Genomic DNA, 13,351 nt, shown 5'->3' with positions numbered 1-13,351 from the left:
CAGGCTTTAAAGCTATCTGTGGAGAACCAAAAACCAAGTTTAGATTGACACTTCAATCTCCTTAATGACTTAGAACTTCATTGATGCTGTATTTGAAATAAGAATAACATGAATTTTGTGACCAGTTTCCTTAAGACATTTACATGTCAAGAGCCTCTTGATCCATATAAAATCTCAGTGTTGCTAGTAAGTTGACGCACAAGTGATTCACATAGAACTCTATAATTCTTTACATATCTAACATTACTCAGATGTTTTAGATCTGAAATGAGTGATTCAAGCATTCAATGTTTTTCTTGACCCTTTGAAAGAGATGGGCTTAGTTTCCAAAAGTATATTGATTGCTATGGCTTTCACATAAATATGAATGCTGTTCTTATATGTCATTTTTTAGGCTTCTTTTCAAAAATCTTGATATGTGACTTAATGTAATTTGCACATCAATATCCTTAGATGACTCTGTAGCTCTTGACTCAGTGCTTTGCAGTAATTTTCTGAAGTGTGTAGGAATAGTCCAGGGGCACAATCTCTAAACACTGATTATGTGTGGATAACAGAGTGAACTAGAAACACTAACACAAAGAGTTAAATGTAAGTCCACAGGAACGTGGCCCTGTTGGATCGTGTCCATTCCATGAATATGGTGTTTTATAAGACTCTCTAAATAAACAAACTTGTTGAAAAAGATAAACATTTAGCACTGTATGTGAAAAGATAACTCACAGCTTTTTTTACAGATGTAGAAACATATAAGCGTGAGGTTGGAAACAGAGGGAAATAATTATAAAAAATACATGGATGGTTATTACTATTTATTATTTCTATGTTTTTTATTATTTTCCTAGAATTTGATATTTTAAAAAGCAAATAGGCAGAGAACAGAAAAAGGTAATTCACAAATTAAGAAATACAATTAGTAAACAAATTTCAAAAGATATACAACCTAGCGGGCAATCAAATATATGGAAATTAAACCAAAGTGCCATTTTTGTTTTGTGTCTACTAAATTGGAAAGAATATTTTAAGCTTGTAATATCAAGTGATGATGACAGGTTCTCTCTAACTTGCATATATTGGTAAGCCATCATTATTTCTTTTGGAAAACAGATTGGGAATGATGACAGGTTCTCTCTAACTTGCATATATTGGTAAGCCATCATTATGTCTTTTGGAAAACATATTGGGAACTGTTTAGAGAGCAATTTATAATAACGATTCAGTTTGCAAGTAGACATTTAACTTGATCTAACTTACAGCACTAAAATTTATCTTACAGACCATGTTCCTAGGATTTTCGAGTCAAGATTTTTTTTATCTTAATCTTTAAAAGATTGTAGCAATTTATTTACCAGGAACTTCACCTAGAAATTTACAATATATTAAGGAAAAAAATCAAAGATATAGAAAAACTATATGAATGATAATATAAGTCATCAATGTTAACAAAAAAAAACAAAAAAATCTGAGGCAAGCCAGGTTTCCTACAATAAGGAAATACTTATGTAAATTATGGGACATCTACTCGATAGAACATAATACAGCTATTAAAACATGTCAGGATCATTTGATATGTAGGATATAAAATTGTAACTAAAATAAAAAATCAAAGAATAATAAATTAGAAAAAAGAGAAAGAGGAAAAATAGAAGTGATGTCATAGCAAAGATGCATGTCTTCCCAACACAGACCACTGATCTGCTGATATAGAGGCAAGATGTAACACAAGAAAGGATTTCAACTATTTGGCATGTGAAAGCCTCATCCTGTTAAAAGCAGCCTGATACATTTTTACCTGCTTTGCTGAGAATTTCAAGACTAAGGAAAGAACAAGAGGAATGACTCACCCTCCAGGGGGATATAACACATTAAGGGCTTTACATTTTGCAAATCAATTTCCTTCACATACAAAATCACAATGTGCCATCTCAATTTTGACCAGTCTCAATAATGAAGAACTACACAAGTGATAGAAATCTTGGGAAGTGGTGACTATACCACCCCAGGGGCCACAATAGCCAAAGAAGGGGATGTCTGGTTATAAAGTTATATATTTTCCCAGAGTTTGTAAAAGTGGGTTTCCAAAAGCTCAGAGTGGACGGTAAAGTGAGAGGACATGGATCGAGTGAAAAGATAGGTTGGCTCAAGGGGTTTGGGGGGGATGCTACAGAGCTGAATTCTGATGATACAGTCATCACAACGAGGAAGAGTACATGAGGGCTTTTAAAAAGCCAGTGGGGCTGCTCACAGTGGTGGACACACTGAGAAATGGCAAAAGAAGAGACAAAGGCAAGGATGAGAACAAAAGGAGGACAAATAACAATTAGTGAGATTCAATCCTAAAATGATCTGAGGTCTGCTATAATACTAAGTACAAAAAAGTATTAAAAACAAAAACATGGGGCTTCCCTGGTGGCGCAGTGGTTGAGAATCTGCCTGCCAATGCAGGGGACACGGGTTCGAGCCCTGGTCTGGGAAGATCCCACATGCCGCGGAGCAACTGGGCCTGTGAGCCACAACTACTGAGCCTGCGCATCTGGAGCCTGTGCTCCGCAGCAAGAGAGGCCGCGACAGTGAGAGGCCCGCGCACCGCGATGAAGAGTGGCCCCCACTTGCCGCAACTAGAGAAAGCCCTCGCACAGAAATGAAGACCCAACACAGCGAAAAATAAATTAATTAATTAAAAACAAAAACAAAAACATGGAAAGGAGAGGGTCACATCTTGGGTCATGTGGCATAATTTTAACATATAGCAGTCAGAAGACAGCATTCTCAACTTCCCCTCTCTTTCTCTCTCTCTTTTTTTTTCCTTAGATCTTCTCCATCAAGAAGAATAATTTTCAAATTTAAAGGTAAAATAAACATAGGAAGGAAGTGAAGCCCAAGATTTGATAAGACAGTAATAAGGCATCTGAATACTGTGCTGTGACCTGGAGACCAACCACACAGGCACAGCCCCTGGAAGCGTTTCAGAAACACAGACTCTCAGGCTCCACCCTGGGTCTCTTGAATTAGGATCTGCATTTTAACAAGATCTCCAGGTGATTCGTATTTTTAGAAGCACTGGTCTAAACAATTTAAATCTTTAGACACTGATGAAGCTGTGATCACTTAAACATTGTAAAAAAATCAGAATGATTTTTTTCTTTATGCTTTATAGTATTTTTATAGAAAAACGTCTTACTGTCATAATCAGAGATAAATGGACATTATTTTAAAATATATATAACATATGTATAAAGCCTGAAAATATACCAAAATACTGCCAGTAGTTTTCCCCCTCTATGTACTGAGATTATGGTTAATTTTATTTTCACATTGCCATATATTCTGCCTATATTTATAAATTATAATAAATATTAAGTGTTAAATTCATTTATAATCAGAAACTATGCTTTCAAAAGGGAAGTCATAATATTATTCATAAATTATACCAAATACAGTTGTGTAAGAATTTTTAGGTTTGTATTTGAGAGAAACTCATTATTTACAGAGTGCTTTCATTTTGGCTCAGTATCGGGCTCAAGAAATACTTGTGCAGTAATGGATACTTAATAAAGTCTACTATAATCAGAGAAGCACATAAGGCAAAGGAATTTTTAGCTGATTAAAGGACCTTGTCCAAAAAGTATTGCTAGATGAATTCCTGTCAAACTGAAGGGAGGTTTCTGATGTTCATGCCACATAGTTTTTGCCTTATTAGACTTTTTTCCTTGAATGATGACAGAAGACATGTTTAGCTAATACTGTTGTGAAGCAGTAGTGGGAAAGCTAACTTCGAGGCTCTGTGACAGATCAAGATATAAAAACAAATCTCAAATCGATGAAATAAACTAATACAGCAACATTAATATATAGAAAACCTTTAACATAAAGGAAGCATTGTAAATCAATTAGGTACAGTTGTATTAGTCAGTAAATGATCCTAGGGAAAATGACTATGTAAGAAAATAACAAATTAGATTCTTACTCATACCATACCCCTCAATAAATTCCAGATGATTTAAAACAGTTAAATTTTAAAAGGAAAACACTGTATGAAAAAAATTTAAGTGACTACCTGCTTTTGTAACACATAAAACATTTAAAACATTCAGGAAGAGTCAATAGATTTATTCACTGAAAAGTTAAAAACCTTGATGCCAAAAACTATCACAAACCTAACAGGCCAAAAAAAAGTTGGGGGGGCCGGGGTGGTGAGACATATGCTACAATAGAACATGGGCTGCTATCCTTAACATACAAAGATTTCTAAGATACTATTAAGATCCCAAGTAGAAAAAAGTAGAAAATCAGCCAAGGACACAAATAGGTAATTTATATAAGAAGTAGGAATGACTAAAGAAAAAGATTTAAACTCACTGCATATCAAAGAAATGCACATTAAAATGAGTAACCATGACTTTTCACACTTAAAAAAAGGAGGGGGGGGAGTATAAAAATATAATCAGTGCTCCATTATGGGAAAGGTAGAGTCAGATAAAGTACCAATGAGAGCATAAATCTCTCATGAAATTTGGCTGCGAAAATTGATTGCAGTTCAACCTTTCCAAAAAACAATGTATCAGATTTAAAAATGATGATCATCTGTGGCGCAGTAATTCCATTTACAAGAATTTTTCCTAAGGAAATAAGCAGAGATCCAGGCAATACACAAAGATGTTTTCACTAAAAAAAAATAATAATGATGAAAAAATGAAAACAACCCCCCAAATTACCATTAACAAATAACTATTAATAGTAGTTAAACTACTATTTAACTATAGTAGCTAAATCTATTATAGTTCATGAATATCATTATATCATGCAGATATTAAAAGTGCTTTCAAATAATTTTAGTAAATATGAGAATATGGTTGTTATATATTTAAGAGAATAAAATAGACTCTGTATTTGATACTATAATCCCATGCAATATATTTGTAAATACCAAAAAAAAGAGAATCAAATTTCTTTGGATTATAGGGTTATATTTTCTTCTTGAGAAAATTTTGAATTTTTCTGTAAGAATAGCTTCTAAAATTAAAAAAGAGGCTAGTAACATACCAAAAACCAAAAATAGTAATGCATATTTATTCAGTGTTTACTATGTTCTAGAGGCTGTAGTGGTTTAGATGAATGTCATTTAATCCTCAGAACAACACTCTCAAGAAGTTATTGTTATAATCCCCAATTTACAGGCTCCTAACGTAGACTCTGCTATAAAACTTTTTTAAAACAAAATTGTCTGACTCTCAAAATATTTCCTTTATTGCTAGTACCTGGAATAGTGCTCAGTAAAAGTATGTTGAATGAATATATTTAAACCAATTGTATGGAATTCAGAGAATTACCTGTCAGACTCTTCACTTAGGTTTAAAAAAATTAACCAAGAAGGACAGGGTGAGAGAGACCTGGCTCAGCCTTGCTGCGCTCTCCGTTAGCCTCGGGGACCGCGGAAGGAATGATGTTCCCTACCCTGGATGTGCCCTTTGATCTCCTGACTGCAATGCTGAGATGAATTTTCCTTGGAGTGAAAACATGATCAGGTTTCCTCTACCTTTGAAATCGCTTTAAAAACTGTTTAAACACTGGAATCGAGATCTCATTTATTCTCTGCAGTTTCCCATTACAAAATCACAGTTAACCTCAGAGCCAAATGCTTCTTTTTTTTTTTCCCCCTTTGAATTTTTCCACTAAAGGAAGTTTTTCTTAGAAGCAGATTGAAAACTCTTACTTCTTTTCCAAAAACAAGAGAGACAAAAGACACTCACTGGCTGAATTCCACATCAAGTCCTGAAGCTTTATCTGTCGAGAGAAGAGGGAATACTTTTCTCTCAATATCCAAAAAGGAAGGACATTCTCTTAAGCACTCCCAGCCACATAGAGAGGAAGCAGTTATAAATCTCAAGCCCAGGGTTACAGGAAATATTACTTCGTCCATTTTCCATAAATCAACTTCATTTTTGACGCTGAGGCCCCATATTTCCTGCTGGCAAGACATGAGTCACTTCTCCCTCAACGTGGTGTGTGTGTGTAAGTTCTGGATGGTAGCATGCAGAGCACCACCAAGGCACGTGTACAGTGCATCACCCATCTGCACGGCTTCCTATCTGCAGCCTCAGTGCTGTGCTTCTTATGAGGGCATCTTTGGGGATTCCGGTCACCCCACTGCTACGCTTTCAGGTCCCAGCAGGCCCCATCGGGCCACACCCGCTGCTTAGCTGCCCCACCCAGCGCCTGTACCCCCTGCTCAGGCACTCACCCAGTTCTCAGTCTGCCCTCACTGGGTGAAGTCCTTCTCTGCTTGAGGTGGGCTTTAAGAAATGCCCTTTTCTTCCTTCCGTTTCCTCTAAGCCACTCTGCACCTTTTGCAGTTTGTCTTCATTGCATCTTGACGCAAGTCAAGAAGTCTTAGGAACCACATTTCCTTCATGCCCTGTCTCGAAACTCCTTTACACAAGAACGCTCAGAAGGTCTCACACGCCTCAATACTGAGGAGGCAAAGTGGAAAATGCGGGAGGAGAGATTACCCAGTCATTTGAGTGACAAACAAAGATGGTCAGGATTTTAAGTCTGGGTGTAGTATTAGTACCACATCCTATACGGCATGGTAGATGGGACCTTAACTCTGCCCAGCTTCCCCATTGGTATCTAAATGCAGGAACCTGTGAGATGTTATGGAAGCCCTAGCAAACGAACACAGGTAGCGATTACTCCTGAGGCATAATTTTCATAATCACAAGATATGAATTCGTGTTTTAAAACAACTTTTAAATATATGAAAATAATATAGGTTGTATGCTTGTTATAATGGTTTAAACAATGTGAAAGTGTTAAAAACTGAAGTTTCTCCTTATTACAGTTCCATTCTTCTGAGGTAACTTACACTACCTATTAATATGTTTTTTCAATACTCAAGTAATCATATGTGAACATACAGAGAGAAAAAAATAAAAATGGAACCATACCTCACATATTATTCTTTGACATGTGAGCTCCGTTAGATTTACTTCACTTAGCAGCAGAGTATCTCAGAATGTGGATACATTGTAATTTATTTAGGCTGTGACCTATGGGTGGATATTTAGTTTGTTACCATTTTTTTAATATGGCAAGCAACGAATCAATAAACATTCTTGTACATATATTATTACATATGTTATTACATATGCCAGTTTTTATTTCTATCATAAAAATTTCTAGAAGTGGGTTAGAAGTTATGCACACTTCAATTTTAATAAACTGTACAAAAATTACTTTCCAAAACTGCTATGCACAAATTAATAATTTCACTAAGCACATACGAGAATACCCATTTTCCCAACATCCTTGCCAGTACTAGATGTTATCAGTCTTCTTAATTTTTGCGAATTATTATAAATGATAAGGAATTTTTTTATGTTTTCCTAACTTCTAGTTTGGCAAGCATCTTTTAATATATTTATTGTCTATTGCAGTTCCTTTTCTGTGAATTGTCTTGTTTATGTTCTTTACCAATTTTATATTTTACTATCTTTTCATTAATTTCTGGAAGGGACTTAAACCTTAGGGATTTTCTTCTTTTATAAAAAAATGCTTTTTCTCAGCGTGCCTGAACTTAATTTTTAAATAATCTTTTACCACATAGGAATTGTAAATTTCTATGTAGAAAAAAAATCTATCAATTTGTTTCCCTTTTGGTCAGTGGGTTTCTTCTCTTCCTTAGGAAAGCTGAGCCCAACCTGGAACACTAATACTCTCCTGTTTTTTTGTTTCAATACTGGTATACATTTATTCTACATTTAGTTTTTAATTCACAGGGAAACTCCTTTATATGTGGTGTGAGGTAGAGCTCTAGATTTATTTTCTTCCAGATTATACCAAAAATATTTATTGAGCTTATCACCTTACTGCTCTTTGGCTTACTTTTATTCTCCATTTATATTAAATAGAACAGGTTTTATAAATGGACTAACCACAGATATGTTTTGTTTGGTTCCTATTTACTTTTCTGTTCTATTGTTTTCCTTTCTCTCTCTCTCTTTCCTTTTCATTATTTCTTATTTTATTTTTCTTTTATGGTTTGAATTCCCTGGGTTCCCTGAGCCTGGCATCTATTCCCCAGTTCTCCTCTATCTCCTTACTCTCTATTGTCTTATAACAAAATCTTTCATACCTTTACATTTCTGCTTGGTCCCTGAAGGCATTTGCTTTTTAACTCCTTGACATTGATTTTTACAAGTTTTATCCTTTTAGTTGATCTTAGATAAACTGTTATTTTGCTTTTTATTTCTTTTTTCTCCCAGAAGTTAATTTAAACATATTTTTAATTTCTGTTTATAGTTTTCTTATAGTTTTCTTATGTTTTATCAGAGAATGTCCTTGTAAAATCTCTACTTTAAGGAATGCACTAAAGTTTTCTTTCTGGACTAGTATGTCATTGACTTTTGTGAACACTTCATGGGCATAAGAGAATAATGTGTATTTTTGTTTGTAAGATATAAAATTCTATAAATACCTTTATACTAATTATGTTTATTTTAGTATATTTATTCAAACTCCCCATAACCATATACATGTTTTTGGCTACATGAGTTGTCAAATTCTGCAAGAGATTATTAACTTCTCTACTACTGTTTTGAGTTATCAAAATTTTGACATTTTGAGAGTTTTGACATTATGTGTTTCACAGCTTTATTGTTTGGTGTATAAAGTTGCATAATTCTTAGAGCTTCTTTCTGCATTGTATGTTTCATCATGATATAGTATACCTCTGACCAGTTTAAGGCTTATGGTTATAAATTATACTTTAATTGATACTAATATTGCCACTTTTTTGTTGTTTTTGTTTTGTTTTCATGTTCCTGATTTTGCTGCAAACACCTATCTCTTCATTTAAAAATAGTCCTTGTTATTATATTTTAGATATTAACTTTTGGTTTTTAAGTTATTCTGAGATTACTTCCCTGACTGTGCTGTTAAAATGGTTTAATGACATATGACATATAATACAATGTAAAAGTACCTTTGATTTTGCAAAGGAAATCAGCACTCAGTGAATATTAGTTTCCTATAATACTTCTTTGTTTCCTTTCTCAGAGCTCCAGCAAGGGTAAGGGTACACTTTCAGGACTGAAGTATTATAAGGAAACTATAAGCTACTAAACTATATTGCAACCAGCCATTTGAGGTGTTGCTACACCATGGGGTACTGGACATCTAAAAGAAGGGGAGCTGTGCAGCAAGAATTTGTGGGTGTTTTCTCTTGGTATCCTGGATACTAGTATTTTGTTTCTAGACAGTAAGATTCTGTGGAAGTATCCCTCATGGACATTTCTATAGAGCTACACTTGCATATACCCCACAACTGTGTCACAAAATTCCATATAAAAAAAGAAAAAGAAAATGGAAAAATGCAACAAGAAATAACGTGAGCGAGAGACGAGTCGGCTGGTTTTTAAGGACATTGTATAGAGATTTCTTGCTTTGTGGTGATGGGGTCATGTGAATACAGTCCTTTTCAATTCTATTTCTATTTAAAATAGGTGGAATAACCATAGTGACCAATTCTTAAATTATAGTGCACCTTTACTATACAATAGTATATTGCAGTAAAAAGAATCTGACACTACAAAATCTGCCTAATTAGAATCTGAGTCAGTTCGTGTAAGACTAGATTTTCTACTCTAAATTTAAGAAGAGTCGTTTTTAACATATCTTACAACAGGCATGTTTTATCAGATTATACACTCATTATAATACTCATGCCAGTCATGTGATACCTGCAAGTTACTACTCTCATATGAAAGTCTCCTAGAAATCATTTCTTCTTTGGTTTAATTGTTTTAATAAAATAGTTCTGGAAGATATTACCATTATTAATGTCAGTGGCCTAACTCACAGAACAATCATGGAAGGGGTGTAAGTACACACCTAGCTCAAACCTCTATTCATGAAAAAGCAGAGGCCCAGAGAGTTTAAGTAACTTTAAGGCCCAGAGCTAGTCAGTGTCAAGCGCTGCACTGGAAACCAAGCCTTTGATTGCCCAGTACATTGATATTTTATTCTAATACTGGCAATGTGGAATGCATTTCAGAATGCAAATCAAATGTGATTCATAAGATTATGAGAAGTGCTGTGAGAATTGAATGAAACAATACATGTAAAAACAGACACCACATTACCTAGTACCTATGATGTAACGAGTAAAAGTTATTTGTACTCATGTGTCTTCCCTCTGATTAAGAAAGTTATTATGAAATATTTCAGACATATTCATAATTCAGGTTAAGAAATAAAGTGCTACCAACACTGTAGAAAGCTCTTTATGTAACACTCTAGATCCCATCCCATTCCCCACGAAATTAACTTTAATTTGGATATTTAATATTTCAGCATATTTCTTTATTATTTTATCATTTCTTTATGATTACATATGTACATATCAAGAGCATTATATTTTACTATTTTACATGTTTTAAACTATTTACATGCTATAATGTCATATGTATTCTGCAAAATGTCTTTTTCTTCACTTAACATTATGTTTAGGGGATTTATTTATGTGGATTTAATTACCTTTAGTTTATTTATTCATTTTCACTGCTGCACAATATTCTGATCTGTGAAGACATCACAATATAATGACCTGATCTTCTGTTAAGGGTCTTTTATAGGATGTTACCAATTTTTTTGCCACACAACCACTCCTGCTATAAACATTGGTGTATATTTTCTTGTGTATATGTGCAAGAATTTCTCATAGTCTTAGGAATGTAAGTGTTGTTGAGTTGAGGCTGTGTGCATGTTCAACTTAATTAGATGTTGTCAAACTGCTGTCCAAAGTTGGTCTGCCAATTCAGACTCCCACTTGTGGTGTAGAAGAGTTCCTGTTGCTCCACATCCTTGCCAGCTCTTGGGGTTGTCAGACTTAAATTTTTAGCAACCTGAATTGCATGAGGTTGTATCATACTGTGGTTTGAATTTGCACTTCCTTAATTAACAGAGGGGTTGATAATCTTTTCATAGGTTTATTGGTCAATCGTGTTTTCTTTTTTTATGAATTGGTTATTCACATATTTTGCTCATTTTTCTATTGGATTGTATTTATTTCATATTAATTTTTAATATTATTTTTATTAATATAGTGTGATATTAATCATTTGTGGGGTTTACTTGTGAAAATATCCTCTGCTAGTGTATGATTTGTTTCTGAACTGTGTCCATGGTGTCTTTCTTGTAAAGAAGTTTTAAATTTTAATATTTGTATTAGTCTTTATGTTTGGATATTTTTAAGCACTCCTTCTTCCAGCCTAAAGTCATAGAGATATTCTTCAATACCTATAAATGTAAAAATTTTTATTTTTCACATTTAGATCTTTAATCCTCTTCAAATTCATTTGTGTGCATTGTTTGAAATAAGAATCCAAGTTTACATTCTATTTAGATAGAACCCAATTTCCCAGGACTATTTCTTGAATCTTTTCCCCACTGCTTTGCCATAACCAATTCCATTTGTTTATTTGTTTATCCCTGAACCATGTGTCATGACTCCTGTAGTTATATAACTAATGACTTGCTATCTGGTTAGAGCTAGTCATCCTCTACCTCTGATTTTACTGTGAATTTTGACTTCTTACTCTCTTTACAGAAAATGATTAACACAAGCAAAAATTTTGGAAAAGTGTCAGACCTCGTGAGAGATTGGCAGACCGCTATAGTCAGTGTGGGGTGCTGGAGAAATCACTGAACACTGAGTCAGGATTAATGAGATGTGGTGCAATATTCACAATCTCTCTGGCATCCAGTTTCCTCATCATTAAAATGGGTTTATCATTGGTTAGTAAAAGTTGCTTTTTTGAAATAAGGGGGGCAGCAAGGATGGTGAAAAAGAGAAGCTGTTTACAGAAAAAGGAAGTAATCAATCTTAGGGGACATCTGTGTGTGCATCAGCCTCTAGAAAGGACAGACCTGGCAGGTTACATTCAAAGCATTTGCAGAGAAGCACTTTTCCACTGGGGTTTAGGTGTCTCATCCGCAGCTTAATAAGAAAGCCAGAATGTCTCCTGTGGCTGGGCCACAGAGTGAGCTACTTAGCTTTGATATGAAACAGAGGTACAGCTGTAAAAACCTTATGGTTTTGAAGGCCATATTAATTTGGATTAAATATCTACACAATCCTATGTTTATGCAGTTGGTCCTTGAGATTTCCTTCCCCTGGGAAAATAGCCTTGTGCCTTACACAGCTGACAGACTGTGTGTCATATAAAGGTCCAAAGGAATGGAGGACCTTTAGAAGAGAATAAGGAGAAGGCCACCTACATACACCATCCAAGGAAGGGAAGCACTTTGATCTGTATGATGTGGTAGACGGGATTATTAACAGCAAATGTAATCCTGTTTGGAGCTTCCAGGACAAATTTTACCACCTACAGAAGCTCCTGGACATACTGTCTGGTTAAGGATACAACTGTCTTCCTCAGTTTAGAGTTACAGACCCAAGACCAGTGGTGATATTGTTTTTTTTTTTGTTTTTTTTTTTAAATTTTATTTATTTATTTATTTTTGGCTGTGTTGGGTCTTCGTTGCTGTGCGAGGGCTTTCTCCAGTTGCGGAGAGCGGGGGCCACTCTTCATCACGGTGCGCGGGCCTCTCACTGTCGCGGCCTCTCTTGTTGCGGAGCACAGGCTCCAGACGCGCAGGCTCAGTAGTTGTGGCTCACGGGCCTAGTTGCTCCGTGGCATGTGGGATCTTCCCAGACCAGGGCTCGAACCCGTGTCCCCTGCATTGGCAGGCAGATTCTCAACCACTGCGCCACCAGAGAAGCCCGTGGCGATATTGTTAATATCACCACTTTAATAGCCAGCTCTGTATCTCCTCAGGGTTCCTCCAGTGTATAGAGAGAAATTAGATCGAATTCTAGGATTTAACCAGCAATGTGTACTAAAGACAACTGAAATTAAAACTAAAAGCCATTCTTGTCCTCCTTTGAGAGCCTATAAGAAGGTATTGGAATCTTATAAATTAAACAAAGTCTATAAATTGCCTATAAAAATGTCTAGCCTTCATTGACTCATTTTATACTTCCAGCAAACCTAGGAGATAGACCAATTGTCTTCTGCATTTTACAGGAATGGAAAAAGGTGCAGAAGAAGAACTTGTCTGAGTGACTGAGTTAATAAGGCAGAGCTGGGATGTAAGCCCAGGGAGCCTCTCTCTTATTCCTTTAATATATCTACCATCCTTGTTTTTACATCACGCCTGGGTTTGGAAGGAGTGTTCTGATAATGAATCCAGGCTAGAAGTCTGAATTCACACTCACCAGTCACTGTCTTCATATAGTGAGGCAGTCACCTCAGTGTTTTGGTGCCTTAATTTCACATTCCTACAGTGG

The sequence above is a fragment of the Balaenoptera musculus genome, chromosome 12 (assembly GCF_009873245.2).
Source record: "Balaenoptera musculus isolate JJ_BM4_2016_0621 chromosome 12, mBalMus1.pri.v3, whole genome shotgun sequence".
Taxonomy (NCBI): Eukaryota; Metazoa; Chordata; class Mammalia; order Artiodactyla; family Balaenopteridae; genus Balaenoptera; species Balaenoptera musculus.
This window is presented reverse-complemented; position numbering follows the sequence as displayed.